General features: G+C 45.2%; 1 protein-coding gene and 1 long non-coding RNA gene across 5 annotated transcripts in view; both read right to left on the reverse strand.

The window, feature by feature from the left end:
• NEGR1 (neuronal growth regulator 1) overlaps window positions 1–14,059 on the reverse strand; it is a 299,901-nt gene that overhangs the window by 114,494 nt on the left and 171,348 nt on the right. The window lies entirely within an intron of this gene.
• LOC106043601 (uncharacterized) lies at window positions 4,041–11,309 on the reverse strand. The gene is made up of 3 exons (XR_001211792.3): window positions 6,520–11,309; window positions 5,901–6,016; window positions 4,041–5,618 (listed from the first exon to the last, which is right to left on the reverse strand). It is a non-coding gene; the product is annotated as an uncharacterized lncRNA (long non-coding RNA).

Below are 14,059 nucleotides of genomic sequence, written 5' to 3' on the forward strand. Positions count from 1 at the left end.
TGACAGCAGCAGCCCAGGCGGCAGGTTACCCAACAGAGAGCACTGCAGTGCAGTGAGAAAGCACCTCCAGAAAACAGGACTAGGAGCTGAAGAAATTCCCCCAAACAGAAATGTACAAGCTACACAACGCTCCTGTTAAGAACTTTATATATAACCTTGCTACAGCTTAGAGACGAATACACCAGGAGCCTGACCCTGCAGGGTGCTGCCTTCTGCCCTTGGGCCCAAACGCAACCACTGAAGGAGCGTGGGAAGTGGTGCGCGGAGCACCGAGCACAGAGGAAATGTTCTTTCCTACCTAGTGTTCTGCGAGATGGAAGGATCTTACTGACGCCCCCAACCCCTGGTACCTTTCCAACACTATATTGCCAGCCATATCAAATATTGAAGGCCCTTTAGCCCTTGGTCATCTTCCAAGAGTCCAAAATAAATGGAAACATTTCTGTGTTATCTAAAACACATAAGAAAAAATTAAACGATTCTTTCTTGTTTTGCTGATGAAATTTAAAGTGATGATAAAAATCTAGAAAAAGACTTACATTTTAGTGAAGCTTCATTTTCTGTTCAGAAAGCAGCCCATTATGTTGCTCTACTTAATTTTGATTAATTGGGAGAAAAACGCCGAGCAAAAGAGCAACACAGAAAACCAAAGGGTACTTTAACCTCTCAGCTAGGCAGGCAGGCAATGCAACGCCCACCACGTTACAGCATGATCCTCAGGTGCAAACCCCTCCTCACAAAGCTTTATATATGCACCTTCCCCTGCGTGGATGACTGTGCTCACTAAAACATTTCATATATGATGAACACCTGCAAAATTTCAGAATTTTCCATGACTTGATTTTTTCAATTCTTTGTTGAGAGTAGTCATCATACACAACTTTAACATGTAATTTCTCAGCATTATATGATAGCAAAAAGGACAAGGGACACACTCAAAACCTGTTTTTTATCTAGTTGTTTTTCACGGTGTTTTGTTTAAATATTTACCATGGCTTATATCCATTATTGCATTAAATGAATGAATCACCTCTATTAGGAGTGCATACCAACAGGCATGAGGGACACAGCGACGTGTTCATTTTCCCTCGGGCTGTTCGTAACAGAGAGAAATAGATTTGTTTATGCTTCCCAAAGCAATTAAAACAAATGGAATGAGAATGAAGTTCAGACAAGCCTTAATAGTGAGCTTCTAAAGAAGCAAGTGTGCAATAATAATGATCACGTCAATAATAACTATCAGAATTTTATTCCACCCTGATGCTGCTGAAGTACAACTCATTGAAACTAGTTCCTCTTGCTGCGAAGCGGCCCAAACCCCAACTGCTGGCAGTGACGACGCGTGGCGCAGCCTCCGGGCTGTGAAGACGATCGGAATCGAGAGGGGCCGCCTCGGCGTCGCGAGGGACCCCAGCGATCCCCTCCGAGCAGCTGCCAGCGCCGGGGCCGTGCCCAGCCCTGCTCTGCAGCACCCGCTGAAGCCCTGCTGCTGCCGGGGTGGGGAAACAACCGCTTGAACACGCGAGCCGGCACGGCATAACATGGCACGGCACGGCACAGTGCGCCATGGCGTGGCACGGCACGACACGGCATGGCACAGCGTGGCTTGGCATGGCACGGTGCAGCACGGCACAGCCAAACCCAGCCCACGTAGCTTTAAAAACTGGAAGCACGGGGCTGGGAGCTTCTGCCCTGAGCTGTCTGGTGTGGGTACTGGAAAAACGAGGTGAAAATTGATTTCTCTTTGCAGCCAGAATAATTTATCGCTTTGCTTTCCTAATATGCATATTGATTTCATTAACTTGTATAGTATCTGGAAATCAGTAACATGACATAAGAAATAGATTATTGTTCTTCTTTTTATGGCTTGGACATAATAATTAGTTTGTATGACAAATAAAAAGAAAAAATTAAAATGTGCTTATGAGGGTTATTAAAACCAGTGATGAACTCCATTTGCCGCTAATTGAGAATCTATACGACTTTTCAGTTTGCAATCATCAGATCACCCAGCATCTGGAAAACCTTCATTTTACAAACGATTCTGCATTCCAAAAGTTTTCATGAATTTTAGCATAAGCACTTGCATTGAGATTTTTTTTGGTAAGAAAACCCTAATTTACTCTTCTTTCCTTTCCTTCTAACTCTTTCAGTGTTAGACAGAAAGACAAAGCAACTTGTGACTCAAATAACCAAACACAACCATAACACCCAAGTATGGGAAAAAAAAAAAAAGGACAGTTAATCAAACGAAAGCTTTTATGAAAAAATATTTCTCCTAGGTTGAAACGTGGCTATCAGGAGTAAGGACTGCATTAGAGCCATATGTAAATGAAAAAGGGGGGGGTTACAACAACCACCAGCAGTGCCTGCAAAGGCCATTCCACCATCTGCAGAGCTCACCAAAACAATCACCAGGCAACAAAAAAGTCATAATATTGCCAACCGCAGACCATGGCGACTACAGCGAGGTGTATTAATTAGCAGAAACAGATGTAATTTATTTCCAGGAGATTATGCTGGCCGAAGTCCCGCACAGCAGCTGACACCGCTAATCCAGCGGAGGGGCTCATTAGCCGGCCAGGGCCGCGCTCGCCCCGCAGCAGTGCCCGCGTGTGCAGGCGAAGCCTCGCCACTCGCCCTCGAGCTCCAGCCCAGCTGCTGCGGGGGTCCGAGCAAGGCCGCCCTCAGCCCGGGCACTGCCTGGTGCCAGCTCCTCGAGCAGGGCGCGAGGAGCTCCTTCGAGCTGAGCTTTGTGCAGATCGCTCTCAGTCAAGCGGCTAGTGAAAGTCACAGCGTTACAGTGCAGAATCCACAGGTCCTCATAAATCAGGGTGCTTTGAATACTGCAAGAAGCAAGCAACTATTTCACTGATCTAAAAAGCCCTTAAATTTGTCGAGAATTTAAAATTATTTATATCTACGTAAATCCTCTGCCTCTCTGGCAAACATGTACATCATTTTCATCCTCAGACCTGTAAACAAAACTTTTACAGTCCTCTGTACGCCTCTAAATGCCACATCCAAAATACCTTATTTAAAAAAGCGAACACCAACAACAACCCACAACCCTAAGCACCACAAAAAAAAAGATTTTTTCAACAAAATCGTTTTTTGTAGTCGAACATATTGCACCACAGACTATCATAAAGAAAAGATAATTGTGCTTTTTAGAGTTTTAAAATCATTTGTCAACACTTAAAAAAAAAAAAACAAGCCTGCTCCACTTTCATATACCTCTTCTTTATTACTTTTTCAGAATGCACTACCATTGCCACCAAAGAAATATCATTATGTTCTGCTGGGTTTTGCCACAGGCAAACCCTGCAACACAGGGGCTCCGCCGCACCCCGGCAGGACACGAGAACCTTTTCCTCCCCTCCGGTGGCCGCACGCCCGGGGGCAGCCCTGGGGACAGGGACCAGGAGCAGCAGCTCGGGGCGGCCCGGCCCCACACAGCCCTGCCGGAGCACCGAGCCGCAACATAAAATAGCTGCGCCCGGTATTTAGTGGCTTATAAAATACCCCCAAACACCTATGATTTTGATAGTATGTTTAATAGAGTTAGTAAATTAGTAGACTAAATAATATAAGGAAGCAGACGACGGGCTGTGCTAGCGTGGCACAGACCTTCGCTTACAGGGCAATCAGTCACCAACTGGGAAAACTGAGAAGATTTTTTTCCTTTTTTGCATTTACATGATTAGATCCTTAACAGCGGCATGATTGAAGAGCATTGCCTTACAGTCCCCACCTCTTACTTATTAAACACACTTTGTCTTGTGTGCGGGAGAGGCATGGGCACGCTGCTTCTGATAGAGTAAATCGTGGGTGGGCAGCGAAGAGAGATGGCTGTATTTTGATTCATCATTTTTTTTCCCAATTTATGTCAATGTAAAAGTGTGAGGAAAACCTCATAAAAGTAGTACTTTTCTACTAGGTTTTGATTAAATTCTTTGCCTCTTACCTTTTTCATATCATTAGCAGTATAACCATCTTTTGTATGAAGTATTGTAACATCCTCTATATTTTAACTAGAAGTTTATCATCATGTTATCTGTGTATGTAATCTGTAAATTACCTGTTATCAGCAATCAATTTATTTTAGACTGTTTTGAATATCAGCCTTAAATTACAGGAAAGTCCCACAGAGTTGTGCTGTGCAGAACTGGAAGGAGAGATCGAATTAAAGACCCGTAAGCAACCCGTGCAGCCAGCACCTCGGCCCAAGCCCCAGCGTTTCCAGAGGGGAGGCGGAGAACAGCCCCAAAACCTCACCCGGAACAGGAGCCTGCCCCGCAGCACGAGGGGACGGGCCCTGCACAAAGGCTGGTGGGCACAACGTGCCGTGGCGCTGAGAGTTCTTTGAAAGGTGAACATGACAGCTTTCTTTTTTCCAAGTAAATCGAAGGATCTTCATCTCTTACCCACAGTTATTTTGTCATGCAACCATTTTTCCATCAATGAAGAAGCAGGCTCTCTGCAGATAATCATTCTTCAATTTCTGATGCCATAGATTTTCCCTATTTTCTGTGACTCATATTGTTCACTTGGTAAATGCAGAGAGAAGGGAAAGGACGAGCACTTGTTCTCTCTGCAGCCCTTTCATCACTCTCCTACATTTTTTCATTACTGTACTCAATTTATCACTGAGAAAATACAGAAATAGAAAAGCTATATTCTTTGCCTTGAGATGGATTTGTTATCAGCAGTTTGATGCTTTGTAAAGCAGAAGAAATGTAGAAAATACAGTAGCCATTTCTGTTAATTGATTTGCAAAAATCTACTTTTAAAGCAGAAAAACCTTACAGAAACGAAAAGGCAGCGGTATTTTATTTTTCTTTTACAGCTCTCCATCTTTTTCCCCCGGGTGGGGAGCTGCCCACAGGCACACTCCAGTGCCCGCTGCTGGCTCCCCAGCCCGCTCGCCCCCCCTTGGCGGGTCCCTGGGCTCCAGCAGAGGCTCAGGCGAGGCGCAGCCCCGCAGCCGCAAAGCCCCCGCTGTCCGTCCCCAGGACCGTCCCCTCTGGGTGAGGTAGGTTCTGCCCGAGTGCATTCAACCACAACCTCAGCTGTACTTAGCAAGCTAAAAATCATCAGCTATTGTTCTGTTGGTGATGTAATTATTCTTAACTTTTCTAAGTACAACTGGAATTGGTTAAAATGAAAAGCAGAGCACTTGAGTTACAAAAGACCTTACTGATTCTTGCTTCTAATACCACTGCTATGGAATGACGCAGCATTGTCTTCCTGGTGTAGGAAACCGAAATAACAGGAAATGAGAAAAACATGTTTCTGCAAGCCGGTAATTCCTCAAAGCGTTCCCGTCCCACACGTGTGCCTCGGGCAGGGGCCAGAGGGATGCTTTCTAGCTGCAGAGAGGAGCCCTGTTTGTGCAAAACGAGGGTTGTCAGAGCAAGGGCAGAAAAAGAATTATTTCATCTGGGAATTCTTCCTGTGCGGGTGAAGAAGAGGAAGGTCTGTGTGCAGGGTCGTGCCGTGCCGCCCGCAGGGAGGAGGCGCTGCCCAGCGGGCTCTCCCACGCCGCTCTGCCGCTACCTGCAGAAGCTTTCAGGCCTCTCGCGTTCAGTAAGCAACGCTCTTCAATCAAACCACTGCTAAGGATTTAATCACGGATATGTTAAAAGAAAAAAAAAAAAGGAAAAAAGCAATAACCTACTGGCTAAAACTAAAGTTTTCCCAGCTGGTGACTGATTGCTATCAAAGTAAAAGGTCTGAGTCGCAGACGATATTCTATTTTAGTTGCATTGTTTAAGCTAATTTAGCACATAGTGATATGAAAGTACTCAGAAAAATCAGGGATTCTTTCTGTGTACCTTACAGACTGATAAATAAGTGATTTATTTAATTATTTCATAGCCAAATTATGTCAAGCTTACTTCTCATTTTGATTCTGTGAGGGCTTCTTTTCTGCTTCTGATCCTCCTGCACGTCCAGCAAACCCAGCCCTCTGCCCTGCACTGGACACTCAGTTCACGCCTGCTTCTGTACGGACCTAAATACAATCCCAGGGGTATGCGGGGAAGAGTTATCTCAGATAATCAATGCAAGAGTCTAATATGCAGAAGCAGGGGTAGTATTTGACTACTGAAGTTACTCTAAATCATTAAAAATGTAAGTAAAGATTAGACACAAAGGTTATTCTTGAAGATTCTTTCCAATTTAGTGATTTCAAACATTTAGTACCTCCACACCTGGGCTACAGTGTGACTTTAATGGTGTATCATTACAGAAAATAGGCACACCAAAAAGAGAGAAATGATTAAAAATATGAGAATGGTCAAATGTAAGAATAATACAGCATGTAATGTAGTTCAGAAAATGACTTCCCCCCACTTAATTTTACACACCAGCATTTCAGGGGAACGATCGCTACGATAAGAAGAAAGTCCTTACACAGGATAAGAAAGGAACAGCTGGGTAAAACAGCATAAACATTTTTCAGTTAAAATACAAACTGAATAAATTTGCATAAAAGAGTGAGAACGCTTCAAAAACCTCACGGTCCGTAGGAACTTCCTGAAGATCTCTCTGTAGTTAAGCTGACTTAGGCTGGAAAAGGACAATAACATCAAAACAGAGAGGTATAAATAGACCTGCACGGAGATGCTTCCCTCTGTGAGGTACCATTAAATACCCACATCTGGTACCAATAAATACCCCCATCTGGTGCCATTAAATAAATACCTACATCTGCAAGGCCCCAAACCAGCTCGCTCCCCCCTAGCAGAGGCTGGCTCCGGCCCCGGGGAGCAGCCGCAGCGCAGAGCCCGCGGTGCCGGGGCTGGCGCCTGCCCCCATGGTGGCAGTGCAAGGGGCGAGGGCCGAGCGCGGTGCCTGCGAGCAGCACGTGTCCCAGTCGTTACAGCCTGCCACAAACGTTCTTAATCCTTCCTTTCTTCCTGTGCCACTAGATGTGAGCTACACTGTCCTCGTTTCTCCAGAAGGTGTCAATAAGTTGCTAGTTATTAGACTAGGACATACGCGCATTATTCGCTTAAACCCCTACTATTCCTCTTGCCTTCGCAGTCAATAACCAAAATGCTACCAGGTCCAATTTAAATTCAGCTCAGAGAGAATCACAGTTTGCTCAAACCAATGCAACGTAACGTGACAATTCGGAGTAAACTTGTATTTCCCATTCCGTATTATTGTAGATAAAGCAACCATTGTGTTCATAGCCAAACGGAGAGGCTGCTTATTTGGGGTGCGCAGGTCGCAGGCTGCTGCTGTCGTTGTGCCCATTTATATATTTATACACAAACAGAAAGAGGCCATAGAGAAGTGAGAAGCAGGTAAAACGCTGAAATTGGTTTGGATTAGACTTTGGAAATAAAATGTAAGTGGGCGTAGAGGTTTGCACTGAGATATTTTTATGCAACATATAAAATACATCTAGTGATAGAAATAAAATTTTAGAATAGAAAATTAGGGGTAAACACTGTGGATAATTCTGATAGGCAAAATGAGAATATTTGACGTTTTTGGCAGATTAACAAGACTACACTTGTTGCCACTCTTGCTGTGTTATGAACTATATAAAAGATCTGTAACGATCCAAGATGCTTTCTTGTGACTGTACATTTTTCCTTTAGGAGAATTTTATGGGTTTGATTTTTCTCCAGTAAGGCCGGATGACACATTTACACTGTACTCCCAAAATAGTTATTAAAATCATTTCCCTTGACAGATCCCTGACTGCATCGCTCCCCCTTCTTTGAATCCCCACCATATGTCCCCGGTTCCTTTGCATTTTAAGCCTCCCTTTCCCTGGCAGGCAGCGCCCTGCCCTCTGCTCCTCGTGCTGGCCCGCTGGCGCGGCCGCCCCCAGCCACAACACCTGCATCCACCCGCACATCCCTCAGAGACGCCGTCGAGTGTCGGCTCTTGGGAAGCCGAAAGCTTTCTACGGTAAGGGTGGCCTCAAGTGGGCCCGCGGTACGTAGGCAAACTTCCGTGAGGACAGCTGGAAGGAGCTGCCCCGGTCATCCACCTCAGCCCCTCGCCTGCGCCAGAGGCATCGCGGGCACGGCTCAGCCCGCGCCTTGCTCTGTGGCGAGCTCCCGAGGCGACCTGCTCGGGCTCCTGTGTCCCCGCAGGACCGGGCACTGCCTCCTGCTCTGGCTCTCCCTGCTCGGAGGGTTTCTTGGGTATTTGTCCTGCCCTCTGCCTCCGCTTTGTGACAACCGGGCGAATATTTAAAGGACCGCTTTAACCCCCGGTGCTCGCTGCTGCACAGGAAGGACGCGTTTCACATTTCTGTTGGTTGTTTTAATTTCTTTTCTCTTTAATGCTTGTATTTTTATCTCCTTTGAACTTTCTCTACCTTGTCTCCATCCTTTTTATTTTTGAACTATTTTTCCCAAACTGGGCATCCCATTCCAGCTACGGCTTCATCAGGGACAGGTGAAGCAGAAGAGGCACAGACCCCTTCCCATGCAGCGGCTTCCTACGACCGCATCTCCGGGTGACACCTGCTCTTTTCCAGCAGTATTTATGCTGCTGTCTGGGATTTCATTCACGGCCCACCACAACTCCCCTAACCTCTCCTGAAGCACCAGGCAGTTTCCACACATTTTTTTATTTGATTTCTCCTTAAGGCTGCTCTCTTGCTCTGTCATTTTTGAATTTCATCGTATTGATTCCGGACAATTTCTGAAATCCATCATCCTGAATTTGAAGCCTGTTGTCCCAAATACTTGCACTTCAATGCCACCTGCATATTATGTAGGTATTGTCTGGTATGTCATCTAATTCAGCCATTGAATTCCGTACCAAGTCCTCCTGGAATCACAACAGACCCAGTCAATGTATCCTTCTCATCAGACAGTAAGTCAGTGACAGCCGTTTCTCCAGCATTATTTTTAACAAGCTGCATACACACATTCTGGACTTTCTCTCCTTGATTTTTGGATGAGAAAGCCAGGGCTGACTGTGTGAGCACCTCCCTAACGTCATGGTGTGACTCCCATCTGCTGCCTGACCTTTTCCCAGGAGCAAGTTACCTTGGGAAGGAGATGAGGCTGGTCTTTCATAATGCCTGCTTTAAAAATGAATGTCGCTTATTTGTCCTTTATTATCCCTTGGCTGTTTATGAGTTTTGTTTTTTTTTTTTCCACAAATGCATTAATTCCAGACCATTTTCAGAAGTTAAGCTCACTTGTTCAAAAATTTCTGGGGTCCTCTGTAGATTGCTTTTCAAAGCTAAATACTGAATTTCATCTTCCCCCCTAATTTTCCCAAATAATTTGTCAGTGTTTCAGAAGTTTCGGTGTGAATGTTACGAGTTGGTGACCATATTGTGAGGCACCTTAGCACTTCACTTGATCTTGCCCTATTTGGGGGCCCCTTCCCGAGAAGTAATGATCGCCAGCCCCTGCTGGTGCTCAGACGGTCCGAGGGAGGTGCTCTCTGCACGCAGGGAGCAGCAGGGGAACATCGGCTTTCCTTCTGCCGTCAGGCTGGATGGAGAAGGAGAAGCAGAAGGAAGAGAAGGAGGAGGCAGAGAAGGAGGATGAGGACGCAGCACCACAGGGGGTGAGAGGAAGGAGGGGCCCCGGCCCCTCCCCGCGTTGCTCTCGAGCCTCCCGCGTGCTCCTGCGGCCCTGGGGCAGGTCGGGCCACGCGTGCCGCACCGGCTCACTCCTGTGCCCCTGTGCCTGCAGGATGCCTGCTGTCAGTCCTGACTCTCCTGTGATGCTGCGTGTGAGCATATGTGCAGCTTTGAATGAATTGACCCAGCTCAGATGCATACTGGCTTGTTCCCTGACTAAGTCAGTAGGTAGGTAGGTATGCGGTATCTATTTTTATGCTCAATATGTAGCCTAGAAATTTGTAATGTTTATATAGCATTCAAACCTGGGACTGCTTCCCATGCTGTTAATTTCTTCCTCAGAGTCTCTGCAGAACTCCCCCCATGGCATGCAAATGCAAGCAGTATGATGTTGCATTGACATCGAAGCGCCAGTATTAATGGGAATATTCATATGCACATATTAGCACATGCTGGGGAAAAGCAGAAGGCTCCCCCCAAGGACTAAACTCCTAACTTAAGTGAAAACTTGACCATGATCCAGCCCTGGAATCACAGCAATAGATACAACTCCTGTTCCAGGTGTTGCGGTGACACTCGCATCTACGCTGGGAGCCTTGGGCAGGGGCCGCTCACAGGCAGACCCTGTCGGGGACGGCAAGCCCAGCAGCGAGACGGAGCCGGAAGAACTGTGGAGCTGGAGGCACTGACGGCGACACGTGCACGGTGCCTCGCGGTCAGAAAACGTCTGCTGGTACTCTGCAGCCCCAGAGGTACTGCCTGGAAATCGTCCAGCTCAATGGATTTTGAAGGGAAACGATGGGTGCGTAGAATGCAGTCCCCGCTGTTCAGCCTGCCCGGGTCGCTGCCACTCACCCTTTTGTCAAGAAGAGACAACCAGCAAGGAGTCGGCAGAGCTCTTGCTCCTCCTGCCCATGAACGTGCCCGTTCCCATGAAAATACAAACAAGCAGCAGCGACGCTCGTGCCTGATGCAGTCATGCGCTGCTAGGATGTTTCAGGGCTGGGGGGCTGCCATCGCCATTTTCAATTTTAATTAAATTTTTAATTTAACATTGATCCTTTGTGAGTCTTTTCCAGCTGTTAAAAGGCGCCTCTGCAACGTGAAGGCCTCACGACAAAACATTACCATCAGTGGGTACTTCTGTCAGGATGAAATAGGTATTTGCAATGTGGGGTTTGAGGATTTGCTCAACATTGTTTTTATTCTTTCCACTGCTCAGTAGCAGAGGTTATTAAGAACATCCTGTAAAATATTAGTTTTGGGACTCCATTTTAATGAATTTTTCCATGCTGGAAATAGATTAAAGACTCACAGAGTTAAAACCACTTCACCAGTTGAGGCCTTTCTGTCCATACAACAGCAGTTCTGGAGCAGATATAGTTATAATTGTCTAAAATTATGAATTAATTATGGAACTTTTTATTTGTGCTTGAATTATTTTTTTTTCCATTCATTTAGGAAAGATTATGGGATCATGGCCGAAGCAAAGGATAATATGTTAACCTCGGTTTTGAGCTCCTTGGCTCCTTGCCCTGGCGCAAAGGGTCTGTGTCGGAGGAGGCACACACAGACGTGGGCTGACCTCAGGACAGCTCTGAACAGCTCCCCGCGAGGACCTGGGAACAAATCCGAATCTGGGCTTTGAGCGTGTGATGCAGCCAGAGAACCTCAGTCTCCTGAGCTGGGAGGGACCCACAAGGGCCATCGAATGCTCAAGTTCAGGTGCTGCTGGCTCTAGTGGCCAAATGTGAATGCCGTAACAGAGAGAAGAGAAGATTACAATCCCAATAAATAAAAAAGCAGAACTCGTAAAGCCAAACAAAGCTGTATTTACGCAAACCGACCATTTCCACAAGATCTTATGGGTGCCAGGCATGCACATGGGATGCTGTTTCTCACCATCCTGGACCACGACAGAAGAGTGAATTTCAAACCAAGTGGTACCGTACCTGTCCTAAGAAAGAAACGTCACAACTTTCCCTGTGTTTTAGTTGTTTCCCATGTCAATTTACATGACTTTCCCCTAAATCCCATGGGAAGGGAGTTAGCTGCCTCTCTTGTTATGCCTTTTTAAAGTAAAATAAAATGCAAATTCTGCTTGCTGAGCTGTCAGTGGGGTGTAAAGAGCTCCCTCAGAGAGCCGGAGCTCCTTGAAAACAAAAGGAAAAAAAAGGAAATTTGAAACAAGTGAGAAACCTCTTCACACAGAAACTTAGCTGCTGACGGCTTGTTTACAGAAATTAATGGAAACTTTGAGTGAGAAATTACTTCTTGTTCATAACAGACTCAGCCTATCTGTTCTAAGCAGAATTAGAAAGGAAATGATTTACCACAGCTCACGCGCTACAGCTGGACCGGCGTTTAGGGAAGGCTGCAGGAGGCAGCGCGCTTCTGGGGCACTGCTCCAGAGCTCGCGGCCCCTGCTGAGGGGCAGCAGCCTAGGGGCACACTGCCACGAGGGTCTCCGTTAGGCACGGAAATTAAAGAAACGCCAGATGGGAGAAACCTGCCAAGTGCACTTGGGAGAGCTGATCAGAGGTGGTGCAACGCCTCTGACCAACAAGCCGAGCCCGCTACAGGGCAGAAAGCAGACCCCCCAGACACACCGTGTGGAAGTGCCCTGCAGAAATGATCACAGAAACTCCAACAAAACATTAAATATTTTTCCATCTGCCTGCTGATCAGACTTACATGTGCAAATATCCCCGCTGTCCCTAGCAGTACTCAAAATGGGCACCTGCATGAGTGAGCGTAAAGGTGCAAGGCCCGCGTTTGCCTGTGAAATTGTTCATTTGGGGCTGGCAATCTGCATGTGCTTTCAGGTACTTGGGATGTAGTCGGGGAACCCCACTGAATATTTAACCCCAGTCATATATTGAATGCATTTTACTGCTTTAACTTACCTTTTCTGTACATTTTTATTTAGAAGAAGGAATGTCACAAAGCGGGGGGAGCATTTACGCCGTGATCGCACTGTATGTCCCTTGAATGCTACCTGAACATTGCATTACAGACGTGAAAACTCATAAGGGAAATCTGGATGAATAAAGTGGGGTTTTTTGTTTGTTTGTTTGCTTTTTAACAAGTGGCTGAATTCTTAGGTTTGAAAAAAAGATTAATTCACATAGAACTGAGAAAGTTGTGTTTCTGAGGATTTAAATGAAGAACAATAAAATTTCTTTGGGGAAATATGATTTTTTCATTCAATCTTAACCAAATCTTAACCAAAACCATGTTCCTTTTCCGGTTACAGAATTTGTTTAAAAAGGACAGCTGAAGAAGCTGAAGGCATGAGGCACTGATTTCTAAAGAGTTATTCTAATTATCTGTTCCTGCATCTCATTAAGGGGGCTGTCATCCCTAATTCACCCCTTGGGCCATAACGTGTGATAAGTAAATGACAAATATGACCCTGTTCATGTGACGGCATTGAAATCTAACGCTGACTTGAATGGGATCTGGATTTTATAAACTGCTTTAAAACTCTTGACAAAAAGGACTGAATGCCTATGGGTGAAACCTTCCTGTTTTCACTGTATTTGTGTGAACCCCAGACTTAGTTCTTATCTTCCCATCTCCCTAATTTGGGCCTGTATTTTTTTCAGCAACATTATTAAAGTACTGCCTGTAGTCTATCAGATACAGAAATTGAATCTTTTAAAATCATTAATCTACAAAGCTGGTTTTGGTAGGAAAGCTTGTTAGATATAATATACATAACGTTCTTTTTTTTTTTTTAAACAAATACAAGTCTGATATTAGAAGTAGCTAAAATTTGCAGTCTAATATTTCTGCTTTTTCAGTCACAGTGACAAGGGGGTGTATTTGTCTAAGCAAGCTATATAATCTTCAGCAAATTTTAAAAAGATCAGCACCTTACAAAATTTTTGAGATGAATACAACATTGGAAAATAAATTACTGTAACATTTAAAGATTACATGTGCGATACAAAACAATTCTTGTAAATCTAGAGTTGTAGGCATTCTTCAGTTGGCTTGCATTGAATATCTATTTGAATCATATTATAGCATAGCAATATCTATATTGCTATATTAAATATTAATCACAATATTTATGTACTGATTCTGTTCTTCATTTCTATTCAGTCTGTGCCACAATAAAGAGAATAAGCCATTGAGGACAATGCTATAATGGTCTTATACTGAAAATACATCTTCCTGGAAAAGCCTGATTCAATCAGCCACCTTCTTATCAGCCTTCTGAAAGACAGCGGAGCAGTCCGAAAGGCAGAGGCAATTAGTGCCCCATTATTTAACGCGGTGTTTAACATCTGAGTGTATTACATGAGGTGTCTCTGCAGAAAATTGTTTAACTTAAAGAGAGGTTTTAATCTGAAAGGAGATACAGGAAGAGACTTATGGCAAGTACTTCTAAACGGTGAAAACCTTGGGCACTACTCACGAACAAGCGGCGAGGCGCGCTTCCCCACCGCTTGCTCTTACCACACGCGCAGATTTTGA

Source organism: Anser cygnoides, chromosome 8, assembly GCF_040182565.1.
Source record: "Anser cygnoides isolate HZ-2024a breed goose chromosome 8, Taihu_goose_T2T_genome, whole genome shotgun sequence".
Lineage (NCBI taxonomy): Eukaryota > Metazoa > Chordata > Aves > Anseriformes > Anatidae > Anser > Anser cygnoides.